This window comes from Phyllobates terribilis, unplaced genomic scaffold, assembly GCF_046119375.1.
Source record: "Phyllobates terribilis strain yellow unplaced genomic scaffold, ASM4611937v1 Scaffold_23__1_contigs__length_19252631, whole genome shotgun sequence".
In the NCBI taxonomy this organism is placed as follows: Eukaryota; Metazoa; Chordata; class Amphibia; order Anura; family Dendrobatidae; genus Phyllobates; species Phyllobates terribilis.
In genome coordinates, this window is record NW_027362783.1 from 11956966 (window position 1) to 11984131 (window position 27166).

Sequence of the window (27166 nt, forward strand, 5' to 3'; positions counted from 1 at the left end):
ACTCTTTGCCGCATGATGTTGTTATGAGTGATTCACTACTAAAATTTAAGAAGGGCATGAATGACTTTCTTGAAAAGTATAATATTACAGGTTATATATACTAGATTCCCTGATAGGGCGTTGATCCAGGGAACTAGTCAGATAGTCGTATGGAGTCAGGAAGGAATTTTTTTCCCCAATTTGGAGCTTAGTGTTGCCACATGTTTTTTTTTGCCTTCCTCTGGATCAACATGTTAGGCTATGGGTTGAACTAGATGGACTTAGTCTTCCTTCCACCTTAAAAACTATGTTACCATGTTACTATGTATACTATGTTGCAGATGTGATATATAATATATGAACAAAGTTATTATGAAAGAACAATCAAATATGGCAAAAGGAACAAAGGTGCAATTGTTCCTAAACACTCATAATGCCACAATATCACAACATATACATAAAGGGCCAATAAATATTCCAGAGAGAGAATATATATACACTGCTCAAAAAAATAAAGGGAACACTCAAATAACACATCCTAGATCTGAATGAATGAAATATTCTCATTGAATACTTTGTTCTGAACAAAGTTGAATGTGCTGACAACAAAATCACACAAAAATCATCAATGGAAATCAAATTTATTAACCAATGGAGGCCTGGATTTGGAGTCACCCCCAAAATTAAAGTGGAAAAATACACTACAGGCTGATCCAACTTTGATGTAATGTCCTTAAAACAAGTCAAAATGAGGCTCAGTATTGTGTGTGACCTCCACGTGCCTGTATGACATCCCTACAACGCCTGGGCATGCTCCTGATGAGGTTACAGATGGTTTCCTGTGGGATCTCCTAGCAAACCTGGACTAAAGCATCCACCAACTCCTGGACAGTCTGTGGTGCAATGTGACGTTGGTGGATGGAGCGAGACATGATGTCCCAGATGTGCTCAATCGGATTCAGGTCTGGGGAATGGGCGGGCCAGTCCATACCTTCAATGCTTTCATCTTGCAGGAGCTGCTGACACACTCCAGCCACATGAGGTCTGGCATTGTCCTGCATTAGATGGAACCCAGGGCCAACCGCACGAGCATATGGTCTCACAAGGGGTCTGAGGATCTCATCTCGGTACCTAATGGCAGTCAGGCTACCTCTAGCGAGCACATGGAGGGCTGTGCGGCCCTCCAAAGAAATGCCACCCCACACCATTACTGAACCACTGCCAAACCGATCATGCTGAAGGATGTTGCGGCAGCAGATCGCTCTCCACAACATCTCCAGACTCTGTCACGTCTGTCACATGTGCTCAGTGTGAACCTGCTTTCTTCTGTGAAGAGCACAGGGCTCCAGTGGCGACTTTGCCAATCCTGGTGTTCTGTGGCAAATGCCAAGCGTCCTGCATGGTGTTGGGCTGTGAGCATAACCCCCATCTGTGGACGTCGGGCCCTCATACCACCCTAATGGAGTTGGTTTCTAATCGTTTGTGGCCTTCTGGAGGTCATTTTGCAGGACTCTGGCAGTGCATCTTCTGTTCCTCTTTGCACAAAGGAGGAAGTAGCGGTCCTGCTGCTGTGTTGTCGCCCTCCTACGGCCCCCTCCATGTCTCCTGTTGTACTGGCCTGCCTCCTGGTAGCGTCTCCAGCCTCTGGACAATACGCTGACAGACACCGCAAATCTTCTTGCCACAGCTCGCATTGATGTGCCATCCTGGATGAGCTGCACTACCTGAGAAACTTCTGTGGGTTGTAGAGTCTGTCTCATGCTACCACGAGTGTGAAAGCACAACCAACATTCAAAAGTGACCAAAACATCAGCCAGAAAGCATTGGTACTGAGATGTGTCTGTGGTCCCCACCTGCAGCACCACTCTTTTATTGAGGGTGTCTTGATAATTGCCAATAATTTCCATCTATTCTCTATTACATTTGCACAAAAGCATGTGAAATTGATTGTCAATCAGTGTTGCTTCCTAAGTGGACAGTTTGATTTCACAGAAGTTTGATTTACTTGGAGTTATATAAGTGTTCCTTTTAATTTTTTGAGCAGTGTACAGTCATATGAAAAAGTTTGGGCACCCCTATTAATCTTCAGCTTAATGTTTTATAAAAATTGGTGTTTTTGCAACAGCTATTTCAGTTTGATATATATGTAATAACTGTTGGACACAGTAATGTTTCTGCCTTGAAATGAGGTTTATTGTACTAACAGAAAATGTGCAATCTGCATTCAAACAAAATTTGACAGGTGCATAAGTATGGGCACCTCACCAGAAAAGTGACATTAATATTTAGTAGATCCTCCTTTTGCAAAAATAACAGCCTCTAGTCGCTTCCTGTAGCTTTTAATGAGTTCCTGGATCCTGGATGAAGGTATTTTTGACCATTCCTCTTTACAAAACAATTCCAGTTCAGTTAAGTTTGATGGTCGCCGAGCATGGACAGCCCTCTTCAAATGATCCCACAGATGTTCAATGATATTCAGGTCTGGGGACTGGGATGGCCATTCCAGAACATTGTAATTGTTCCTCTGCATGAATGCCTGAGTAGATTTCGAGCGGTGTTTTGGATCATTGTCTTGCTGAAAGATCCATCCCCTGCGTAACTTCAACTTTGTCACTGATTCTTGAACGTTATTGTCAAGAATCTGCTGATACTGAGTGGAATCCATGCGTCCCTCAACTTTAGCAAGATTCCCGGTGCCGGCATTGGCCACACAGCCCCAAAGCATGATGGAATCTCCACCAAATTTTACTGTGGGTAGCAAGTGTTTTTCTTGGAATGCTGTGTTTTTTTGCCGCCATGCATAACGCCTTTTTGTATGACCAAACAACTCAATCTTTGTTTCATCAGTCCACAGGACCTTCTTCCAAAAAGAAATTGGCTTCTCCAAATGTGCTTTTGCATACCTCAGCCGACTCTGTTTGTGGCGTGCTAGCAGAAACGGCTTCTTTTGCATCACTCTCCCATACAGCTTCTCCTTGTGCAAAGTGCGTTGTATAGTTGACCGATGCACAGTGACACCATCTGCAGCAAGTTGATGCTGCAGCTCTCTGGAGGTGGTCTGAGGATTGTCCTTGACTGATCTCACCATTCTTCTTCTCTGCCTTTCTGATGTTTTTCTTGGCCTGCCACTTCTGGCCTTAACAAGAACTGTCCCTGTGTTCTTCCATTTCCTTACTATGTTCCTCACAGTGGAAACTGACAGGTTAAATCGCTGAGACAGCTTTTTGTATCCTTCCCCTGAACAACTATGTTGAATAATCTTTGTTTTCAGATCATTTGACAGCTGTTTTGAGGAGCCCATGATGCCACTCTTCAGAGGAGATTCAAACAGGAGAACAACTTGCAAGTGGCCACTTTAAGTAGCTTTTCTCATGATTGCATACACCTGGCTATGAAGTTCAAAGCTCAATGAGGTTACAAAACCAAAAAAGTGCTTTAGTAAGTCAGTAAAAAGTAGGTAGGAGTATTTAAAACAAGAAAATGATAAGGGTGCCCATACTTATGCACCTGTCAAATTTTGTTTGAATGCAGATTGCACATTTTCTGTTAGTACAATAAACCTCATTTCAAGGCAGAAACATTACTGTGTCCAACAGTTATTACATATATCAAACTGAAATAGCTGTTGCAAAAACACCAATTTTTTTTAAATATTAAGCTTAAGATTAATAGGGGTGCCCAAACTTTTTCATATAACTGTATATAGGGCCCCATACATAATGTAAGGAACGGTAGCATATAATCATTTTAGTTGTATAACAAAGCTAGGCAATGCCGCAATGTCACAACATATACTTAAGAGGCCAATAGATATGCCAAAACAATATATATATATAGGGCTCCACACAAAATGTAAGAGTCAGTACCATATAGTCATTTAAGGTTGTATAACACAACTAGGTAACAAGTATTACTATAAAATCTGTGTGCCTAGTCTAATTAAAAAAAGGGGTCCAAAGATGTTATGATGATACGTTTGTCTTTTACAGGTTAACAAGATTACAGTCTCTCTCGGGGACACAAGAGTCTATTTCGGGAATACGACCATAGAAGACATAGTGGTAATAGGCAGCAGGGCCGGCGTCAGCACCCGGCGCACCCGGGCAAGTGCTGGGGCCCTGAGCAGGCAGAGGGGCCCACTGGCGGTCGCGCACCCCGCCGGGCTATGGGCGGAGGAGAGCAGTGTCAGCGCCCGCCCTTCTCCCCTGCTTGCTCAGGGCCCCGGCAGCCGGATACTTACCTCTCCCCGTGCCTCCGCAGATCCGCTGTCTTCCTGCTCTGCGCTCCCTGTGACGTTTCAGGTCAGAGGGTGCGGTGACGTCTTTCCACCGCGCCCTCCCCCTGAGCCATCACAGGGAGTGCAGAGCGGGAAGATACCTGCGACGCTGGAGTCCGGACCCGAGCAGCGGGCAGCAGGTGAGGAGGAGGGAGGTGAGTATTTGATTTTTTTTTTTAATGTATGGAGGCATGGGGCATAATATGGGGGGGTGACATCCTGCATGGGGCATAATATGGGGGGGGTGACATCCTACATGGGGCATGATAGAGAGAGGGGGTGACAGCCTGCATGGGGCATTATAAAGAGGGGGGTACATCCTGCATGGGGCATTATAAAGAGGAGGGGTGACAGCCTGCATGGGGTATTATAGAGAGAGGGGGTGACATCCTGCATGGGACATTATAAAGAGAGGGGGTGACAGCCAGCATGGGGCATTATAAAGAGAGGGTGGTGACATCCTGCATGGGGCATTATAAAGAGAGGGGGGTAACATCCTGCATGGGGCCTTATAAAGAGGGGGGGTACATCCTGCATGGGGCATTATAAAGAGGAGGGGTGACAGCCTGCATGGAGCATTATAAGGGAGGGAACAGCCTGCATGGGGCATTATAAGGTGGGGGGGCAGCCTGCATAGTGCTTTATGTGGGGGGAGCAGCCTGCATGGAGCATTATAAGGAGGGGGGACAGCCTGTATGGGGCAATATGTGGGGGGTAACAGCCTGCATGGAGCATTATAAGGGGGGGGGACAGCCTGTATGGGGCATTATGTGGGGGGTAACAGCGTTATATGGGGGCCAGTATCCTGTATGAAGCGTTATAAGGGGACCAGTATCCTGTATGGAGCATTATATGGGGGCCAGTATCCTGTATGGAGCTTTATAAGGGGACCAGTATCCTGTATGGAGCGTTATATGGGGCCATTATTCCGTATGGAGCCTTATATGGGGGCCAGTATTCCGTATGGAGCCTTATATGGGGGCCAGTATTCCCTATGGAGCCTTATATGGGGGCCAGTATTCCGTATGGAGCCTTATATGGGGGCCAGTATTCCGTATGGGGCCTTATATGGGAGCCAGTATTCCGTATGGGGCCTTATATGGGGGCCAGTATTCTGTGTGGAGCGATTCGCCGGTTTCTGAGCTATTGTGGAATTTACAATAGATATCACTCATGTAATGTAAGAAGTGAAATCTTTGCATTGTACTATATATATAGATTTCTCAGCGGTATCTGTGCATCATGAATCGTGGTATGTGTTATAGGGGCACACTGAGACTCTTTCGCCCGGGGCCCAGAAAAACCTGGAGCCGGCCCTGATAGGCAGGAACCATCTCTCCAAAGGTAAGTAACTTTGATGTTTCATAAGATGACAGGGAGGATATATAGGGTATCCTTACTATAATGTAAAGGCAAAAAATAAAAATTAAACGCACACATAGAACACCAGGGTTAAAAGAGTAGAGATCACAAGAAAGGTGAGATATTAATAAGTCTAATAAGGATAGTGTCTTCCACTTAGGTTCCCCGTTATTGGTCTGGATATTGGGCCACTCCTACGTCCACTGGGGCGCGTTGCGAGCAGACATGAAGCAAGATGGAAGGCAACTCTGCATCCCAAAGGACGCAGCCACTTTGTGGTGGCTTAGGTTTAGGGGGATGGGCTGGAGCAGGGTATTGCAGGAGGTAAACAAATTTGTGCGTTTAGATCGCCCCCTGGACATATTGCTATTGCACGTAGGGGGTAATGACCTAGGTGTTTGGCCATTTAGGGAACTAATTAGAGATGTCAGGCATGATTTTTCACAGCTTTGGGCATCTTTTCCGGGGATGGTAACAGTCTGGTCAGAGACTGTTCCCCGTAACAGTTGGCGAAACGCCAGGCTGACTGAAAGTCTGAACAGGGTGCGGAAGAAAGTGAATAGGGCAGTTTCAAAATTTGTCTCTGGGAACGGGGGAGTATTAGTCAGGCATTTCGGCTTGGATGAGCGACGGAGTTCATTTGAAGAATAATGGGATTAACATATGGTCATCAGCGTTGCGTAGAGGCATTGAACAGGTAATTTCTATAAAAGGAAGGGGGTCTCGAGTACTTTAAGGTGTCAAGTACTCTCGTGGTGGCATGCGTAGGGTCCTTGAAGTTGGTGATAAATTGGTATAGGAGTGTCCACAGGACATGGATCCCTTGCTTATATGTGTGGTATTGGGGTCTGGTGATTTGTGGGACTTACGACAAAGGAATGTCGAGTCCCGGGTGGGGCGGTTTCAACCATTTTGAATGGTGCTTTCAAGTCTGTAGTGTGCGGCCGGGAACAAGTGGAGTTGTGTCATTGAAACTGTTTTGAACCCACCCCCGCTTGTTCGGGAGCTTCATGGTGCTCCTGAGCCTGCAGTGCATGGCTGGGAGCAAGTGAAGTTGTGTCACTGGGATCACCAGACCCCTTCTTAGCTTCAAGGACCTTAACGAATCTTTGTGTATATAGATATACAAACACGTTTTTTATTATTACGTTAATAAAAGGTCACTGCTGCCAATTACATCCAAGCCATGGTGTTTGTTATTTTTGGGGAGGGTTAGAGTTAAGATGGGGGGTCAATGCACCTTGAATTGATGATACCAACATCATGGTTCAGTGCTGCTAGTCTGGGGGTGGCATCTTCTGCATTTACCACAGCTAGCAGCTAGAAGCCATTCACTGACTATGGTCATCAATAATTTGTTTAGAAATGATCAGCTCCATTGTCAAAGACCAGTGCCACTCTCACTGGGCAGCTGTATTGTGTATGGGCTGTCTACTGATGTGTGAGTACACCAGTGTCAGTATGATGAATACATTAGCATTTTGTGTACTGCATGGCGCCAACATATATTGCTGCGCTCTGCAGGTTTTATCACTGATCACTTCTGGTCCAATCCCCAATGGAGCTCACAATCTAATTCCCCTATCTCAGACAAATGAGGGCCATTTATAGGAAACTAAATAATGGTTTGTTTACATGGACCTGCGGGCGGCACGTTATGACCGCTGATCGGCTGTCATTAGAATGCAGACCGAAGTAAGAGATGCTCATTGAGCGATCTACACTTGCTCGCTCAGGGCCCATAGGCTGCTCAGCAGCGTGAATGTGATCTACACCGGATAATATTTTGTGCTGCACAAAAGATTATTTCACAGACCAATGAGCGTTTTTGCTTTTTATATGGCAAGGTAGTCGTGAAATGAGCATTAATGTATGAAGGGTGCCATGCATTCCAGAATAAGGGATGAGGGGGGCCATGCATACAAGAATAAGGGATGAGGGGGGGCCATGCATACCAGAATAAGCGATGAGGGGGGGCCATGCATACCAGGATAAGGGATGAGGGGGGCCATGCATACCAGGATAAGGGATGAGGGGAGGCCATGCATACAAGAATAAGGGATGAGGGGGGCCATGCATACCAGAATAAGGGATGAGGGGGGGTCATGCATACCAGGATAAGGGATGAGGGGGCCATGCATACCAGGATAAGGGATGAGGGGGGGCCATGCATACCAGAATAAGGTATGAGGGGGGACCATGCATACCAGAATAAGGGATGAGGGGGGGTCATGCATACCAGGATAAGGGATGAGGGGGGCCATGCATACCCGGATAAGGGATGAGGGGGGCCTTGCATACAAGAATAAGGGATGAGGGGGGCCTTGCATACCATGATAAGGCATGAGGGGGGTCATGCATACCAGGATGGGAGGATGGGGGATATTAGTACAGAATTGGGGGACATTATCTTTATAACAGTGTTAGCAGCAGACCCCCTCACCCCTTAACAGTGCATCATGAACACATTTTTTGCTTACATTTTTTTTTCTTTTTTCCTCTTCTAAAACCTAGGTGCGTCTTATGGACCAGTTCGTCTTATAGTCCGAAAAATACGATCACATACATATACTCATACACAGCTCGGCGTAAATGAGTACACAAGCTTTGAAAATAAGATTTTAATCAATGTGTCACTAAATACAAGAACATTCTCCAATTTTTACAAGAATGAGTTTCATATAACATTTTATTAACCCATAGCATGAAAGTAAGGTTAATACTCGTAGGTTATATATAATATATATAAACACTAACAAAAGTCAGAGTGCCAGGCTTCCCAAGTAAAGATAAAGCCTTAAATAGAACAAGAAAAATGGAGACAGCACACCAGTTGAAAAAGTGAAATAAGTGCTATTAGCCCATAATGGCGACATTTCGGTTCTAAGTGAGAACCTTTCTCAAGAAGTACAGAATTGCATGTGCATACCTTATAAAGAACGTCAATTACAAAAAGGGTTTAACAATAATTACACAAGAAAGAGCATATCCCATCATATATAGTAAGATATACATACAGTGAATGACAATTCATAATGGTGACATTGGAATAAAGTGCATTATGGTGACTACAATAGAAAAGCAATGTAAATACATGGAAAAAATTACATATTAATTAAGAAACAGCTGTATATGACTAATCATGCCATGACTCACTCCATTCTATTTTGAAAACAGCACCAATATCAGCGACCTACTACATTAATGCGCAAGTCAGAAAGAAGAAAGGAAGGACATAAGGGGTATTTCGTGCATGCGCAAAGACGCTATGAGGTTTCCGCCGCCATCTTGGTAAAGGAGAATCAAACCATCATCTGCACATGCGTCAGAGTATCCTGACGTTACAGCAATACAGCCGGCTGACCAATGATACAAGACAGAAAGCCTGCATGCGTCCTAAAGTGTGGGATCACACCAGCTCCATTTGGATAAAGGATTTGAATTAATATGTGCCAGAAAAGTAACATTAAATCATTAATGAGGAATAGTGATAAGCGAGTGACGCGCCCCCGGGGCAGTGGGGTACTCGGCAGCCGGGCCGGTGGATGCTGGAGGGGGATATCACGGTGGCTGGCCCGGTCCGTGGCCCAGGGCGGTCAACAAAAAGAAAGAGGTTTTGCGTTTATATGGGGTTATGAAATAGTTTGTGACGCCACCTGTGGTGACTGGTAAGGTCTACCAGTGCTGCGACAGTCCTCTGAGGCAGATGTTAGGGCAGCTTATGATGGAACGGCTCCCCACAGGTGGAGCGGGCCTCAGGGCAGCGTGGGGAAATAGATGGTGGTACAGGTGAGAGACGGCCAGGACGGTTCAGGGAGAAATGACAGACACTCACACGGGGGTTCGCTCCGGTACCTTTACTGGTGTAGATGCAGGTATGGTCCAGGGTACTCGGTACGAAGGGTGCACTTCTGGACTCTCCCCAGTGAGCAGGTATAGGGTCTCCTGATCTGTTACTTTTACTTGCTAAGCTTCTGACCTGCCTGGAGCTAGGCCTGGCTTAATTACTGTCTCTCTCTCTCTTGCACCTGCTGACCTGGTGGTAGGTCCTTCTCTTGGAGATCACTCTCCCTGGTCGCTGGGGCCTCCGTGACTCCTAGCCCTGGTACGGTTGTCAGCATTGGTTGACCTGGGACTTGTAGGGACTTGTAGTCCTCCAGTTATCCGGTGGTCCCTACTGGGCATAAAGGGACCCTGTAGGCACGGACCCGGTGTCCGGTGTATAGTTCAGGGTGAGCCTGGTACGCTCCTTTGCCCCCTCATTGCTTCTTCTCCCCTCTCGCCTTCGGCCACACTCGGGGCCCTCACTAGGCTTCAACTCGTGCTGTAAGCCTTGGTTCGCCTAAGCACAGCAGCCAGCATTCTGCGTCTTCACTGGTCTAAGTGCCAGCACACTCTCTCCTCTCACAGACTAAAACTAACTGAGCTGCCTGGCTCCACCCTCCCTATATATATCCCTAATGGCTCCCTCTGCTGGTCTGAGGTGGTAGGGTGGAGGTGTGTGAATGTGTGAGGGCCTCTTGTGGAGAAGTCCATCCATGCACCTGATGCGCCCCCTGGGCCGTGGGGCACTCGGCAGCCATGCTTCTGGTTGCCGGGGGATATCACGGTGGCTGGCCAGGTCCATGACCCAGAGCGGTCAGTAAAAGGGGGATAGATATGGGGGATTTGGACAGTTCATGACGCCACCTGTGGTATGCGGCTAAGGGGTGCCGCCGCTGTGAAGCAGTCCTCTGGATCTGGTGTTACGGCAGCAGGGATGGTGTGGATCTCCACAGGTAGAGCTAGCTCCAGGGCAGCGTGGGGTGTAATGGATGGTGGTGCAGGGGAGAGACGGCAGGACGGTCCTGGAGGAAAGACGGACACTCACACCCGGGGTAAGCTTCAGTACCTTTACTGGTGATGCTGTAGGCATGGTGCAGGGTACTCCAGGTGAAGGGCGCACTTTTGGACTCTCCCCAGTGAGCGGGTATAGGGCCTCCTGATCCGTTGCTTTCTTCTCTAAGCTTCTGACCTGCCTGGAGCTAGGCCTAGCTTGGTTACTGTCTCTCTCAGCACCTGCTGACCTGGTGGTAGGGCCTTCTCTTTGGAGTGTACTCTCCCTGGACGCTGGGACCTCCGTGACTCCTAGCCCTGGTACTGTAGCCAGCGTTTGGTGAACCCGGGACCTGTAGTTCTCCAGGGGTTCCGGTGGGTCCTACTGAGTATAAATGTCCCTGTAGGCGTGGACCCGGTGACCGGTATATATATCGGGGTGAGCCTGGTATGCTCCTCTGCCCCCTTGCTACTTCTTCCTTCTCCTCTCGCCTTCGGCCCACTCCAGGCCCTCACTAGTCCTTCACACGTGCTGTAGGCCTTGGCTCGCCTAAGCACAGCAGCCAGCTCGCTGCCTCTTCAATGCTCTCTGAGCGTCAGCACGCTCTCTTCTCAACTCTGAGCTCTGTCCCTCTCTGTCTCTGAACACTAATATGAGCTGCCTGCCTCCACCCTCCCTTTATATATCCCTATCAGGGCTCCCTCTGGTGGTCTGAGGTGGTAGGGTGGAGGTGTGTGAATGTGTGAAGGCCTCTTGTGGAGAAGTCCATCCATGCACCCTTCTGGGTTCTGTGGCACCAGTGCACAGCAGGGCGCCACACGAGCATGCTCGTTTAACCCTTTAACTGAGCATGCTCGGGTGCTTATTGGGTAGCTTCGGCGTGCTCGTATATTATGATCAAGTCCATGCGTCTGGGGGGGTTTTCTGTTTGGATTAAGTCATGTGTCATTTTTGGGGATCTTAAAGAAGTTGTCCACTACTTTATAAGAACCCCCCAATGTATCCTCCCAGGGCCCAGAAGTGTTTTTGTAAATACTTTGCGGTATCTTTTCTGCCTCTGAGCGGCGCTATCGCTGGCTGCTCAGAAGCATCACGTGAACCGTCACTGATGTCACGTCAAGTGAGGCATGACATCAGTGACGCGCTCCCTGCGGTGGACGCTGGGTTGTGAGCGGGATTACCCCGTGCGTCACACCCAGCATCCACCGCGCGTTTTCCCAGTGAATGAGGAGAGGGAGAGCGCGTGGTGGATGCCGAGTGTGACGCGCAGGGTAACGCGGTGGAACACGGAAGAGGGACCCTCGGCTGCAGCCTGGACTTGTCGTGACTTCAGTGGATGTCAGAGCAGGCTGCAGCCGGGGGTCTCGTGATGCCTGTGAGGCAGAAAAGACACCACAAGGTATTTAGAGAAACACTTATGGGCCCTGGGGAATACATTGGGGGATCATATTTAAATAAATATGTATAAAGTCCTACTTGCATATTATATTTTCTCTTTAATTATGTTACTTTTCTGGCACATATTAATTCAAATCCCTTGTCCAAAAAGGACTTCCCAGTCGACTCATGAGTAAGGTTGTTTACTGTAAATTTTGCCCACAGTAAGTACTTAACCCAGTCTTCCTGATTCTCAGAGATGAAACACCTGCGATAAGTCTCAAGATTTTGATTTACATGTTCCGTCTGACCAATGGATTGGTCAAATGAATCCCCAGCCAGGTGCAGAAAGTCCTCCAAAACTTGGAAATAAACTGCACCCCCAGTCTGAAACTATATCAGAAGGAATAACATGCAGTCTTACAATCTCCTTGAAAAAGATCTGTGCAAGAGTCTTGACATTAGGTAAGGTAGTGAGCGCAATGAAATGCGACATCTTGCTAAACCTGTCTACTACTGTCTACTACCTGTCGGGGCGTATGGTGGTGGTCTGCACTATTGAACAGAAACATGGGTAAGATCTAATAGCATATTATGCTCATACCTTTTTACCATATGGTGGTATATCATTCTATATGGCGGTACATTTAGGCTTGGATAATAGCTGTATCGGTTCACATGAGAAAACTTTAATATATCCCGATACACATGATGGTATAGAGAGCTCCATGTTTGTATGAGTACAGTTTATATCTTTGTGTAAGATCTTGCTAGACATATCACTATTGTGTGGGCCATACAACCTGTTGTTACTTGTTACCTCCTCTTTGGTGTCATCTCTTCTGTTGTTGATACACTGTATGAGTATTCAGACAACCTTATTTTTATATGAATTAAATAAAAGTTAATTTTTTATACGTTTCTTGTCGGTGGTACTTTTGGCTGCTTTGCATCCAAAGTTTAGGTTTAATATTCGCAATCCACTGCATTATATTCTTCATTATTAATGGGGAGACTGTGGTTGAAGTATATCTCCAGCCATTATGCACTATATATGCTTGTTGAATATTGTATTGAGTACTCGACCAGTGAGCATATGGGCGTCACACCTCTGGATTACAACGCATGGAAAATGTGGTTACGCCCCCGTACTGTCACTGTCAGCTTCACCATAGCCCGATTATTAATATTATTTGCAGCCACCACCGTCCAGCTTTGCGTGGGCTATGTCTGGTAACTATAGTGTGGACCTTCTCATCTGTATATATATTCATCTGCCTTACTAAGGAGTACTTATGGTTGCCTTAGACTTTATTGATACATGCACTTGCACTTTTTTACTAAGTTAAATGCCTCGGCAATGTGTTCAAGTCACTTTTCCCTGCATAGCGGAGTTGTAACTTCCATTAATATACATGCTCATTCTCTATTGATATTTTAATGATAGTGGCTTATTTATATTTACTTGTATTTATTAAGGGGGCATGTGTGTGTATACAGTTATATGAAAAAGTTTGGGCACCCCTATTAAACTTAAGCTTAATGTTTTATAAAAATTGGTGTTTTTGCAACAGCTATTTCAGTTTGATATATGTAATAACTGTTGGACACAGTAATGTTTCTGCCTTGAAATGAGGTTTATTGTACTAACAGAAAATGTGCAATCTGCATTCAAACAAAATTTGACAGGTGCATAAGTATGGGCACCCTTATCATTTTCTTGTTTTAAATACTCCTACCTACTTTTTACTGACTTACTAAAGCACTTTTTTTGGTTTTGTAACCTCATTGAGCTTTGAACTTCATAGCCAGGTGTATGCAATCATGAGAAAAGCTACTTAAAGTGGCCACTTGCAAGTTGTTCTCCTGTTTGAATCTCCTCTGAAGAGTGGCATCATGGGCTCCTCAAAACAATTGTCAAATGATCTGAAAACAAAGATTATTCAACATAGTTGTTCAGGGGAACGATACAAAAAGCTGTCTCAGAGATTTAACCTGTCAGTTTCCACTGAGAGGAACATAGTAAGGAAATGGAAGAACACAGGGACAGTTCTTGTTAAGGCCAGAAGTGGCAGGCCAAGAAAAACATCAGAAAGGCAGAGAAGAAGAATGGTGAGATCAGTCAAGGACAATCCTCAGACCACCTCCAGAGAGCTGCAGCATCAGCTTGCTTCAGATGGTGTCACTGTGCATCGGTCAACTATACAACGCACTTTGCACAAGGAGAAGCTGTATGGGAGAGTGATGCGAAAGAAGCCGCTTCTGCAAGCACGCCACAAACAGAGTCGGCTGAGGTATGCAAAAGCACATTTGGGGAAGCCAATTTCTTTTTGGAAGAAGGTCCTGTGGACTGATGAAACCAATATTGAGTTGTTTGGTCATACAAAAAGGTGTTATGCATGGCGGCAAAAAAACACAGCATTCCAAGAAAAACACTTGCTACCCACAGTAAAATTTGGTGGAGGTTCCATCATGCTTTGGGGCTGTGTGGCCAATGCCGGCACCGGGAATCTTGTTAAAGTTGAGGGACGCATGGATTCCACTCAGTATCAGCAGATTCTTGACAATAATGTTCAAGAATTAGTGATAAAGTTGAAGTTACGCAGGGGATGGATCTTTCAGCAAGACAATGATCCAAAACACCGCTCCAAATCTACTCAGGCATTCATGCAGAGGAACAATTACAATGTTCTGGAATGGCCATCCCAGTCCCCAGACCTGAATATCATTGAACATCTGTGGGATCATTTGAAGAAGGCTGTCCATGCTCGGCAACCATCAAACTTAACTGAACTGGAATTGTTTTGTAAAGAGTAATGGTCAATAATACCTTCATCCAGGATCCAGGAACTCATTAAAAGCTACAGGAAGCGACTAGAGGCTGTTATTTTTGCAAAAGGAGGATCTACTAAATATTAATGTCACTTTTCTGGTGAGGTGCCCATACTTATGCACCTGTCAAATTTTGTTTGAATGCAGATTGCACATTTTCTGTTAGTACAATAAACCTCATTTCAAGGCAGAAACATTACTGTGTCCAACAGTTAGTACATATATCAAACTGAAATAGCTGTTGCAAAAACACCAATTTTTATAAAACATTAAGCTTAAGATTAATAGGGGTGCCCAAACTTTTTCATATAACTGTATATGTCTCTCTGCATATAAATGAACCGTGGAACAGCAAAACCACAGTTATAATTTACTGGTGTATACCAGACTTTTTTAAATATATATATTTGCGGCTGAACAGTGAGCGACACACTCAAACTGTTTAGATTAGATATAAATGGCCCATGGAACTGCAAAACCACACTTCTATTTCTCTAGCCTACACCAGACTATTTTCAACAGATATATTTGTGTCTGAAAAATCAGAGACACTTTTTTTTTTTTTGGGGGGGGGGGGGCACCAAAAGGTTAATAAGACAGGTATTTGTACAGTGTGAAGGAGGAAAAAAAAGAGGATTTAGATGAAAAAAAAAGGATTTTTACTGGCCCCCGAGACCTGGAGCTAAGTCCAGCAATTTCAGCAACAGGAGCACACAGAACTGTAATGCAGCATTTGCTGGTATAACCACTGCGTCTCCTATACAGCCTGCCTGACTGATATCTGGGATGAATATTAGTCCTGAGAAGGACTGTTTGTTTGATCTGGCAGCCTTTACAGACCCTACACTAACTATTTGGCAGGATATATCTCTCACTAAATCAGCAGCGCTTTCCCTACACTGTCTGATCCGGAGCGACTGTGTCCAAGATGGCGGCGCCCGGTTTTAAATACTCGAGGTGACACTGTGCGGCCAGCCAATCAATGTAATGCCCACAAACAACATGGCTGCGGCATTACAGTGACTGGCTGGCAATCCCTGCATTTTCATTGGCTCTGTAAAGAGCACCAAACATGCAGTGCGGAGACCCAAGCTCCCGCCCGAGTAACCCGGAAATGCTCGGTGCTTGCCGAACATCCCGAGTAGCGTGATGCTCGGGTGAGTACCGAGCAGTGTCGAGCATGCTCGCTCAACACTAAAATTTACCAGTAGCAACAGGTACAATGTATTACAAAAGGAATATCACAATCTCAGAATCACTGGCAGAAGTTGAAGGATTTCAAAGTCATTACCACATAAAGTGAAGAGTCAGACTTGAAAAGTGGGGCTGTCAGGAAGGTTAATACTGATTACCACGAGACTGGGTTAAGAAACATGGAATGATAATGTGCAGTACGAAGTAGGCTCCTCGACCGAAGATACTTTGTCTGTATAGTAATGAAACACTTATTAGTCAGGGTGAAAAATTTTTATATATACATATATATTACATGCTCACCATAAATAAATAGACACATTTGAAAAGTTATTGGATACAAGAACAATTTCAAACATTTTGAAAAGACTAAGTTTCATAGAACATTTTGTTTAATCCAAAACAAGAATCTGAACCCAACCAAAACCCCTATGAGGAATTCTGAAGAGACAAGTTAAGCATCACTCTCTATCCAGCATCCAGGCTCTAAAATAGGTTGTTCTTGATGAAAGGGAAAAGATAGATGTTGCAATATGTTGCTAAATTGTTCAAACTTGGTGCTGTCCTCAAAGGTCACGGAGGCAGTGGCGTACCGCCAATGGCGGCAGGCCACGCCACTGCTATGGGGCCCGTGACTGGAAGGGGACCCGTGAGCCGGGAGGGCCCCAAGTAGTGTGGGAACCAGGAGGATAGGTGAGTATTGGGGGGGAGGGAGGCTGCGGCGACAGAGGAGCGGGTTGCAGCGGTGGAGGAGCGGGCACAGGCAGTAGCCGCTGCTGCAGCTACCTCATGTGCCCGCTGCTAAAGGGACATGAATATTCCCTCTTCTCTACGCCCATGGGCATGGAGAAGAGGGAATATTCATTCTCTTAAGTAGCGTCCAAGGAGGAGCACTGAGCCGCGGCTCCTGCTGTCAGTGCCCGCTGCTAAAGAGAAAGCATATTCACACTTCTTCACACTCATAGTCCCGGCGTGGAGAAGCGTGAATGTGCCGGCAGCAGCAGCTCACCTCGGCTTCTGAGAGCGCGCACTGCTGAGATGCCGACTTGAGTTGCTGCAGACAGGTGAGGAAGGAAGGTGAGTATAAGTGTTTATTATTTTATGTGTGCAGTGATTGGGGTCATACATAGTAGGATTGGGGAATGAGGAGGCTACACATACCAGGATTGGGGGATGTAGAGACAACACATACCAGGATTTGGGGGGGATGTGGAGAGGCCACACATACCAGGATTTGGGGGGGATGTGGGGAGGCCACACATAGCAGGATTTGGGGGGGATGTGGGGAGGCCATGACGCGCCCCAGAGCCATGGGGTACTCGGCAGCCGGGCCTATGGATGCTGGCGGGGGATATCACGGTGGCTGGCCCCATCTCATGCTGCACATAACACATCTGCATCTCTGGCTGCTATGGGCATAAAAGGGGAAAAACTTATGGTGTGGCCCCCATGCTCCCCTGACCTCAACCCCATTGAGAACCTCTGGAGCATCATCAAAAGGAGTGTCTATGATGGCGGGAGGCAGTTCACATCTAAGCAACAGCTCTGGGAGGGTATTCTGTCCTCATGCAAAACAATTAAAGCAGAAACCATCCAAAACCTGACAAATTCAATGGACGAGAGAGTTCAGAAGCTCCTTTCGAACAAGGGGTCCTATGTGCAAATGTAACATCACCTAGAATAAAGTTTTGAGTTGAAAACTGTTTGATTTCAGTTTGTAATAACCTGCTAATGTTTATAATTTCAAAAATGACAATTTTTTTGTTCTTTATTAAAATGAAAAGGTTGAAAACTCTACTGTTCATAATAATTTGGAACATGCATTTTGAGTGCAGTTTGAGTTTTTTATTTTTTTTTAAATATACTGTTATCATAGGCAGTTTGTACAAAAACCTTTCAATTGTACTCTAATAGTTATTTGACTGGAAAATTACAATGACTGCAATTCATATAGGTAATTTGGGAAAATCTGAGAAAATATTATTTGCATAATAATTTGGAACACAGTGTACTGGTTGGCGACACTTCTAGACCCACGCTACAAGGAGAACTTTCTGTCTCTTATTCCTACGCTGGACAGGCCTAATAAAATGGTGCAGTACGAGAAGGCCCTTGTTGTGGAATTATTAAAAAAATTCCCATCTGAAAACGCTGACGGCAGATGTCACAATTCGTTGGACAACCAAGCAGTACAGGTGAGAGAGACACATGCAATCCAGCAGAGGCAGGGGAATACTGTCAAAGTTCTGGGACAGTTTTCTCAGACCCTCCCATCGCACAGGCTCTGAGGCGCAGGGTACTCTCCCAAGGAGGAAAAAGTTTCTGAAGATGATGAGGCCGCACCAACGTCCTCTGTGATTCCTCTGTGCCTTATAATTATTGGGTATTCAAGCTGGACACATGGCATGAACTGGCTCTCTACGCCTTGGAGGTCCTGGCCTGTCCTGCCGCTAGCGTTTTGTCAGAGGGGGTTTTTAGTGCCGCTGGTGGAATTACAATCGATAGGCGCATCCACCTGTCAACTGAAAATGCTGACAGGCTGACTGTTATAAAAATGAACAAGGGCTGGATTGGGCAAGACTTCTCAACACCACCGAATGATAGCAGAGTAACATAAACTCAAATACAGTGTCTTTTTTTTGGGAGGTCTAACTCTATTCCCATGCACCTCTGTCTTCACACTCAGACATGGGTATATGCTTTCTGATTTTGTCTATTTGCTCTTGTCCTCATCCTTCTCCTCGTCCTCCACATCCCCCTCCATATCACTACCATATCTACCATATCAGCATATGTACGTTTCTTGCAAGGGACATTGGAATTCCTCCAAATTTTTGGCAGCCGTTGCATTCATTGCATAGGCAAACAGTATGGGAGACCCACTTCCTAATAATGGGAACATTGTTTTCAGGAGGCCCTATGACCTCTTTGTCTCTTGCAAGGGGCATTGGAGTTCCTCCAAATTTTTGCCAGCTATTGCATTCACTGCCTGGGAAAACAGTATGGGAGACCCACTTCCTAATAATGGGAACATTGTTTCAGGAGGCCCTTCGACCTCTAGGTCTCTTGCAAGAGGAACTGTATTTCCTCACAATTTTTGGAAGCCATTGCATTCACTGCATAGGCAAACAGTATGTGAAACCCACTTCCTAATAATGGGAACATTGTTTTCAGGAGGCCCTGTGACCTCTAAGTCTCTTGCATCTTGCAAGGGGCATTGGAGTTCCTCCAAATTTTTGGCAGCCATTGCATTCACTGTATATGTGACTCGCCCCCTGGGCCGTGGGGCACGCGGATCCGGGCGATAGGGGAACGATGGGGGTAGTAGTAGTGGCGGCCCGGTCCCGCGGCTCAGGGTGGTCAGGCCAATGGTAGTCTGCTACGTGCTTCAGATAATGTCCGACTACGCCACCCGTGGATTGCGGTTATTAGGAACCGCCGCTGCATGCAGACCGCTAGGGCTGATGAGGTGTGCAGCTAGGGTAGTGTGACTCCCCACGGGAAGAGTGTTGCCCCAGGGAAGTGTAGTGGATGGTGGGAGTGATGGTGGTGAAGGTCCCAGTACCGGTAGTGCCGGAGGAGCGAAGGAGCACACGGACAACAAGTTACAGTCCAGGGTCTTTACTCACAGGTCGTTTGTCCCGGGTCACTTCCGTCGGCAGTGACCGCCCGAGCCGTGCTGCGTCCACCAGGTGAGGGGCTCGGTCAACTCCCAGGCAGTTCAGGAGCATGGCACAGGACCCCCTTTAATCCTTTCTCTGGCCTGCCTCACCAGTGACCCACTTTTGTCCAGCTGCCGCGGACTCGTGCGGTTAAACATGGGCCCCGTCCTCCGCTGTCCTATATGGTGCCTTCCTAGCAGGTTTGATGAGGTGTCGCACCAATAGATGATCACGACGACCGGTCTTTGGCTGAGGGTAGTTTCTCCTCCACCAACTTGGGATCCGGTACCCTTAATCTGCCTGACCCTTCACCCTGGATTCTCGTGGGTTCTTAGGGTCCCTTCCACCTTCATGTTCCTGAGCCCTTCTGTTTCTCTCTCTCTTTCTTTGCAGTTCCTTTCTGTTTCTGTTCCTTTCTGTTCCTTTCTCTTGGAGCTGAGATGAGCCAAAATCTCAGCTCCCCTTCACCTCCTCCTCGGCCTCTCACTAGGCCCTTCTGGAGTAGAGCTCCTACAGAGCCTCTACTCCCTGTCTTCTCCTCTCTGGACAGAACCTAGATCTAAGATGGTGCCCACCTTTTATGCCTCCCTCTGACCATGAGCCCAGGTGACCAGCAACCAATGAGCTCCTTCCTACGCTCAGGAACCAACCCCTATCTGCCCCTACAGCACTGGGTGTTCCACCCCCCCTCCCCACTCCAGGCAGGGACATAGTCGGTCGTGCCTGCACTTATGTCTTGTGGGAGCACCGTTGAGCTGTCCCTCGGAAATGGGGTGTGTGTGCTGTATGCAGCTAACTGAGCCCTGGTCCATACTCCATCCTTACCTGGGAGTAGAATATCACACCTCTGGTCTGAGGTGCAATACCCCTGTAGCGGCCGAACCCTCGGGGCGCTACATATGCAATAACAGTATAGGAGATCCACTCTTTAATAATGGGAACAATAAAGCATAGCCGACTGCTGGCCCTTTAAGAATAGTAAGGCTGTAAAAATAGTGTTTGTGACTTTCAGAGTCCCTCCATCATAAATGAAACAGGATGTGTCTGATGATGTTTCACACACCACATGGCCAGATAAGGTTATAAAATGTTAAAATTCCCGGTGAATGCATTTGTCACGGTTGAAAGCAATGCAAAAATGCATCAAAAACACTACGTGTGAACATAACCCAAGGTGTGGAGGAGCATTTTTATTTTTGGTTATTTATTTTGCCTTACTACCCTGGAAAGGATGTTCCTTAACATATTTCCAAGGAAAATCCTTGTTGGTTTCATTTTTGTATGTTTTATTGTGAGTCCGTAAAAGTGGCGTAATAACACTGACAACATTGTTGACAGCAGTGACCTGGGAGTCAGAAATGCTTCCTGGGTTCTTCCCCATGCTGTTCCCATGCCATTTGAGCACTGTTCCCATTGATTTTGGCAATTTTTAGGCCCTCTGCAGACCGCCGGGGGAGGGCCGCCAGAAAAATGCTCAAGTTTCCCATTGACTTACATCGGACCGAGCACTCGAGCATTTTAATTTTATCGACCCGAGCACTTTAGTGCTCGCTCATCACTAATGAAGACCAAATCAGGATTCCCCACATTTCCAAAAATTTGTGGTAGACACAAGCAAAGTGGCATCAATTTCACTACAGTAGAAATTGTAGAATTAGGAACGACACATCTTCCCCTGAAGCCAATCCAGTAGATGGAGACTAGTGTTGAGCCACCCCCGTAGTGTTTGAGTTCGGTTCGTCGAACACCCGTGTGTTCGCCGAACTGTTCGTCGAACTGTTCGTCGAACACCTTCGAACACCGTTAAAACCAATGGCAGGCAAACAAAAACACATAGAAACACATAGAAAACACCTTCAAAGGTGTCCAAAAGCTGACAAACTGCTCAGAAGACACAACTAACACATGGAAAAGTGACAAGTACATATAGTCATGAGAAAAGAAAAGAGGTGGAGGAGTAAAAGGAGGGGGAGACACAGATATAGGCATGTCATGCCCTTCTAAAATCCAAAAAGTGAGAAGGCGACACGTTCAGTCCGCTCCTGCCCGTGCCACCTCCGTGTCGCCGGGTTTGTGCCAGAGCCGCGGTGAACCCTGACGGCCAGCCCCCCTCTCCCAATACTGGTGCCTGTCCGCTGGTGGGTCGAGCGAGCCCCCCTGTGGTGGAGGCAGCTCTAAGCTTTTTAATTTAAATTGTCTCTCTAATTTGAATAAATACACTTTAAATCCATTTACAAGGATCTATTGGAGGGCAAGTCTCATGCCAGCAGCCGCGTAATTCCAGCTCCAGTAGCGTCCACTAAAGCTGCTGCAGTTAAAAAGCTTTTATAAGGATCGAGCTCAGCTGTCCACCGCAAGGCATCCTACTGCCAGTCCGAGCCCCTATGCCTTGGGGTGCCTCCTGATGCTCTTCACTGAGTATCCCGTGGTCCCGAAGCATTTCCTTTGAAAAAATGAAGTGTCCAAACTACAGGTGGTGTAGCTTGCTTAACAGCCGGGATAATCCGCTGACTAGCAGACCCTGCTACTAGGCACAAAGTATTTCCTGGGCTACATGCACTTAAAAATTTGTAATTAGATACTCTCGTTGGATGCTGAGAAAGCATTCCATAGAGTCTCCTGGCACGCCATATATGATTCTCTTAAAAAGCTTGGGGTAGGGGTCTAGGGGACCCTTTTATAGCCAAAATCACGGCCCTGTATCGCAATACGTCACCTAGGCTGAAGATAAATGGAACTGTAGCACCCTGAGGGCTCGGTTGCTACAGAGGTATTGCACCTCACCCAGAGGTGTGATATCTCACTCTCAGGTAAGGATGTAGTGTGGATCAGGACCCGACACCTGCATGCATTACACCACATTGCCGTGGGGCAGGGCGACCAATATGCCCCTGAGATGGGCACGACAGTCCCTGTCCCTGGCTGGAGTGGGGGGAGGGAACACTGAGGAAACGGGAACCCTGCAGTGCAGGAGCAGGGAGGAAGCAGTTCCTGGGTGCATTGAGAAGGGAGTATAAAAGGTGGGCACCATCTTAGTTCAGTGCAGAGAAGTCTGAGCAGAAGTGGCAGGGAGCAGGGGCTCTGCATGAGCTCTGCTCCGGAGGCGGGCCTAGTAACAGAGGCCCAGGCCTGCAAGAGGGAGAAGGAAGGAAGAGGAGCGGAGAAGGCTCCAGGAAGGAGGAACGAAGGGATCTCAGGGGTGCGGACAGGCGAGTCGCCACCGCACGCCCGAATCCACCTGCGTGGAGGGGTCAGGCCAAAGGGGGAGACCGGTCCCCGAAACTAGTGGAGGCAGGAAACGACCCTCAGCTAGAAACAGGAGGCTGTGACATTTTATGTGGCGCAGCCCCTCGCTACACCCGCTAGGAAGGCACCACATAGGGTCAGGGAAACTGGCGCCAAGTTTACCAAGAGGAGGCCCGAGGCAGCCGGACAGAAGGGTTGGTAAGAAAGGCCAGACAAAGGACACACAAAGGGGGTCCTGTGAAGCACTCCAAAGTTATCTGGGAGTTGTCTGAGCCCCTCACCTGGTGAGCACAGTACGACGTGGGCAGCCGTTACCTGCAGACGTGGTCTGGATAATAAGAACTGTGAGTAAAGGCCCTGGACTGCATCACTGACTCCATGACATTACTGCTGCTGCCCTGCACCATCACCCCCATCCTCCGCATACACTGCCCTGAGGCTATACTCCTCCCGTGGGGAGTTATGCTACGCTCTGCTGCACCCACAACACCAGCCTCAGCGGTCTGCCCTGGAGCGACGGTTCACTCTGACCGCAATCCACGGGTGGCGTAGTCGGACATTTAAACATCAAAACCACATAAATAGTTCCGCCACTGGTTTGACCGTCCTGAGCCACGGAACCGGGTTGCCGCCACGGAGACTACAACCACCAGCATCCACCAAAAAGGGTCCGGCTCCGGGTGTCCCAAGGCCCATGGGGCGCGTCAGAACATTTTCATCACCTTTCACAATCACCAATGGGACAAGGCAGGGATGTTCTCTGTCCCCTCTCTTATACATCCTAGTGACGAAGCACCTGCTCTCATCAATTCGCCATAACCCCAATATTAGGTGGATTGAGGTGGGAGGCACCGAGTACAAGTGCTCTCTATTTTCTGATGATGTCCTAGTATATATCACTCAATCACATATATCCATCCCTGCTGTTGTGGCTGAAATAGATCACTTTGTTACATGGTCAAATTTTAAAATCAATGCAGCGAAGTCTGAGGCCCTCGATGTCTCCCTCCCTAAATCCATATAGGATTCCATCCAGTCCAACTTTCCCTTTGCCTGGCCCTCACAGGGTATCAAATACTTAGGAATTCCTATTCATAGAGACCTCTCCCATCTATGTTATCTTAATTTTGGGCCCTTTATTGAACAACTCCATACAGACCACGGTTGGCAAGTTAGAAGTGTAAGATTCACTACGTGAACCACTGGTGTTTTGTGGAAAAGCACATGTACACTGTGTTCCAAATTATTATGCAAAAAGTGTTTAGGAGTGATAAGGGAAGAATTTGTTTGTTTGTCAGTTAAACTCATTGATGGTGATGTGTGTCAGGGCTCTTTATATCACTGTAAGCAATTGCAGACACCTGTGCTAAAAAGTTTGGCAAGTGTGTCCAATGAAAGGCAAGACTACTTAAGAAGGCTGTCTCACATTATTAAGCAGCCTACATTTTCTGCCAAAATGGGAAAGAAAAAGGATGTGTCGGCTGCTGAGAAGCAACAAATTGTGGAGTGTTTAGGTCAAGGCATGACTACAATCAACATTGTGCGATGATCGGGATGAAGTGTCTTGGCAATCAAGAAGTATGTAGCTGATTCACAGTACACACGTGTGCGTGCTGATAAGGGCAAATTGAGGACTCTTTCCTACAGGCAATTACGTCAGGTTGAAAGAGCAGCGGCAAAAAAGCCTTGTCATAGCAGCAGACAAGTTTTTGAAGCTGCTTGTGCCTCCAACGTCCCCCGAACAACAAGATGCAGGGTCCTTCAGAGGTTTGCAGCTGTGCATACGCCATCCTGTCGACCTCCTCTATCCACTTCACACAAGCAGAAACGGCTCCAGTGGGCCAAACATTACATGAAGACTGATTTCAAAACTGTTTTGTTCACGGATGAGTGCCGTGCAGCGCTCGATGGTCCAGATGGATGGAGTGGAGGATGGCTGGTTGACACGGCTACAGCGCCAACAAGGAGGAGGTGGAGTAATGTTTTGGGCTGGAATCATGGGGAGAGAGATTGTCGGCCCCTTTAGGATCCCTGAAGGCGCTAAATATGAACTCCATAATGTATGTGGATTTTCTCAAACAGCACTTCCTGCCATGGTTCAAGAAGAAGAACCATGTATTTCACAGCAAGATCATTTTTCTGCATGATAATGCACCATCTCATGCTGCACATAAAACATCTGCATCTCTGGCTGATATGGGCATAAAAGGGGACAAACTTATGGTGTGACCCCCATGCTCCCCTGACCTCTACCCCATTCAGAACCTTTGGAGCATCATTAAAAGGAGTGTCTATGATGGCGGGAGGCAGTTCACATCTAAGCAACAGCTCTGGGAGGGTATTCTGTCCTCATGCAAAACAATTGAAGCAGAAACCATCCAAAACCTGACAAATTCAATGGACGAGAGAGTTCAGAAGCTCCTTTCGAACAAGGGGTCCTATGTGAAAATGTAACATCACCTAGAATAAAGTTTTGAGTTGAAAACTGTTTGATTTCAGTTTCTAACAACCTGCTAATGCTTATAATTTCAAAAATGACCATTTTTTTGGTCTTTATTAAAATGAAAAGGTTGATCGAAAAGTTTGGGGGATCTAAAAGTGTGGCAACCCAGTTGTCATGATTACTTCGAATTCTGACAATATGAGGGTCATGCTGCAGGTAGTGCAGCAAGAAGGCACTTATGTGTCTTGCGCATCTCGGAACCCCAAAATTATTTTCCGGGCTAGATGCAGCTAAAAATTATTATTAATTTTAAATCTGGTGAAGCTTTAGTATAGATGGCCTAATAGGATCAGTGCTGCACACTGCTACAAAGCCCAAATTATTTTCCAGTCAAGATACAGATAAACATGATTAGTAATTTGAAAGCTTAAAACGGTTGGTAGGGTGATTTTAACCAATCATCAAGCCTTTACTCTCCCCAGGATGACACAGGGGTAGAAAAGTCGTTTCGGATCCATGATTTGTTCATCTTTATGAACGTGAGTCTGTCTACATTATCAGTGGAGAGCCGCGTGCGCTTATCTGTCAGCACACCACCAGCAGCGCTGAACACACGTTCAGACAGAACGCTGGCTGCGGGGCATGACAAGATCTCCAAGGCGTAAGTGGCTAGCTCCGGCCATTTATCCAGATTGGAAGCCCAAAAAGAGCAAGGGTCCAGTGACACAGTCGTGGCTTCAATGTTTACTTGGAGATACTCCTGTACCATCGTCTCTAGGCGTTGACTATGTGTCAGACTTCTTGTCTCCTGTGGCCTTGCAAAGGATGGGCTAAAAAAGTGGTGAAATGATTCCGCAAAATTGATGTTACCAGCAGATACTGTGGTTCTGTTACGGTTTGAGTGCTGAACACTTGACGGTCCCACGGTTGGCAAGTTGGAACTGTGAGATTCACTACGTGCACCACTGGTATTTTGTGGAAAAGCACATGTAAGATTGTGCAACAGTCTCTGCTGATACTCCTGCATGCGTGCATCCCTTTCTATGGCAGGAATGATTTCTGCAAATTTACTTTTGTACCGGGGATCTAACAGTGTGGCAACCCAGTAGTCAGGATTATTTCTAATTCTCACAATTAGAGGGTCATGTTGCAGGTAGTGCAGCAAGAAGGCACTCATGTGTGTTGTGCATCCAGGAGCACCAAGTCCCTGTTGTGTTGGTGGCGAGGTAACAATCATGCTTCCTTCCTCTGTCCTCTCCCCCCAACCTCGCACAACAGAAATGTGATCAAGGTCTCCCTCATCTGATGAGTCTTCCATCAGTTCGTCCTCCACTTCTTCCTGGGCTCCTGCACCTTCCTCACTAGTTTGGCTGCTACCATGCGCCCTGGTAAAACCATCTCCCCCACTCTCACATGCCTGCCGCCTTGGTGCTGTCGACCGTCTGGACCTTGCAGATGTTAGGCCTTCCGCATACAACTCCTCCTCCTCTACTTCCTCCACCTCCTCTTGTGCCACCACCTGACTCCGAATTCTGTTTAACATGTGCTCCAGCATGTAAATCACCGGAATAGTCATGCTGATAATGGCATCGTCAGCAATAAACATCTTCGTCGCCATTTCAAAACTGTGCAGAAGGGTGCATAGGTCCCTGATCTGAGACCACTCCTCCAGCGTGATTTGCCCCACCTCTGGATATCGTTGGCCCAGGCTATACTTCAGAACGTATTGCACGAGGGCTTGTCGGTGCTGCCACAGTCGCTGCAACATGTGCAGAGTTGAATTCCACCGGGTAGGCACATCGCATTTTAGCTGGTGAAGTGGCAGGCCCAACGACTTCTGTAGAGATGTAAGTCGCTGAGCTGCGGGATGCGAACGGCGAAAGTGAGCACACAGCGACCGTGCCCTCTGCAGAAGGCCATCTAGTCTGGGATAGTGGGCTAAAAATTGCTGGACAACCAGGTTCAACACGTGAGCCATA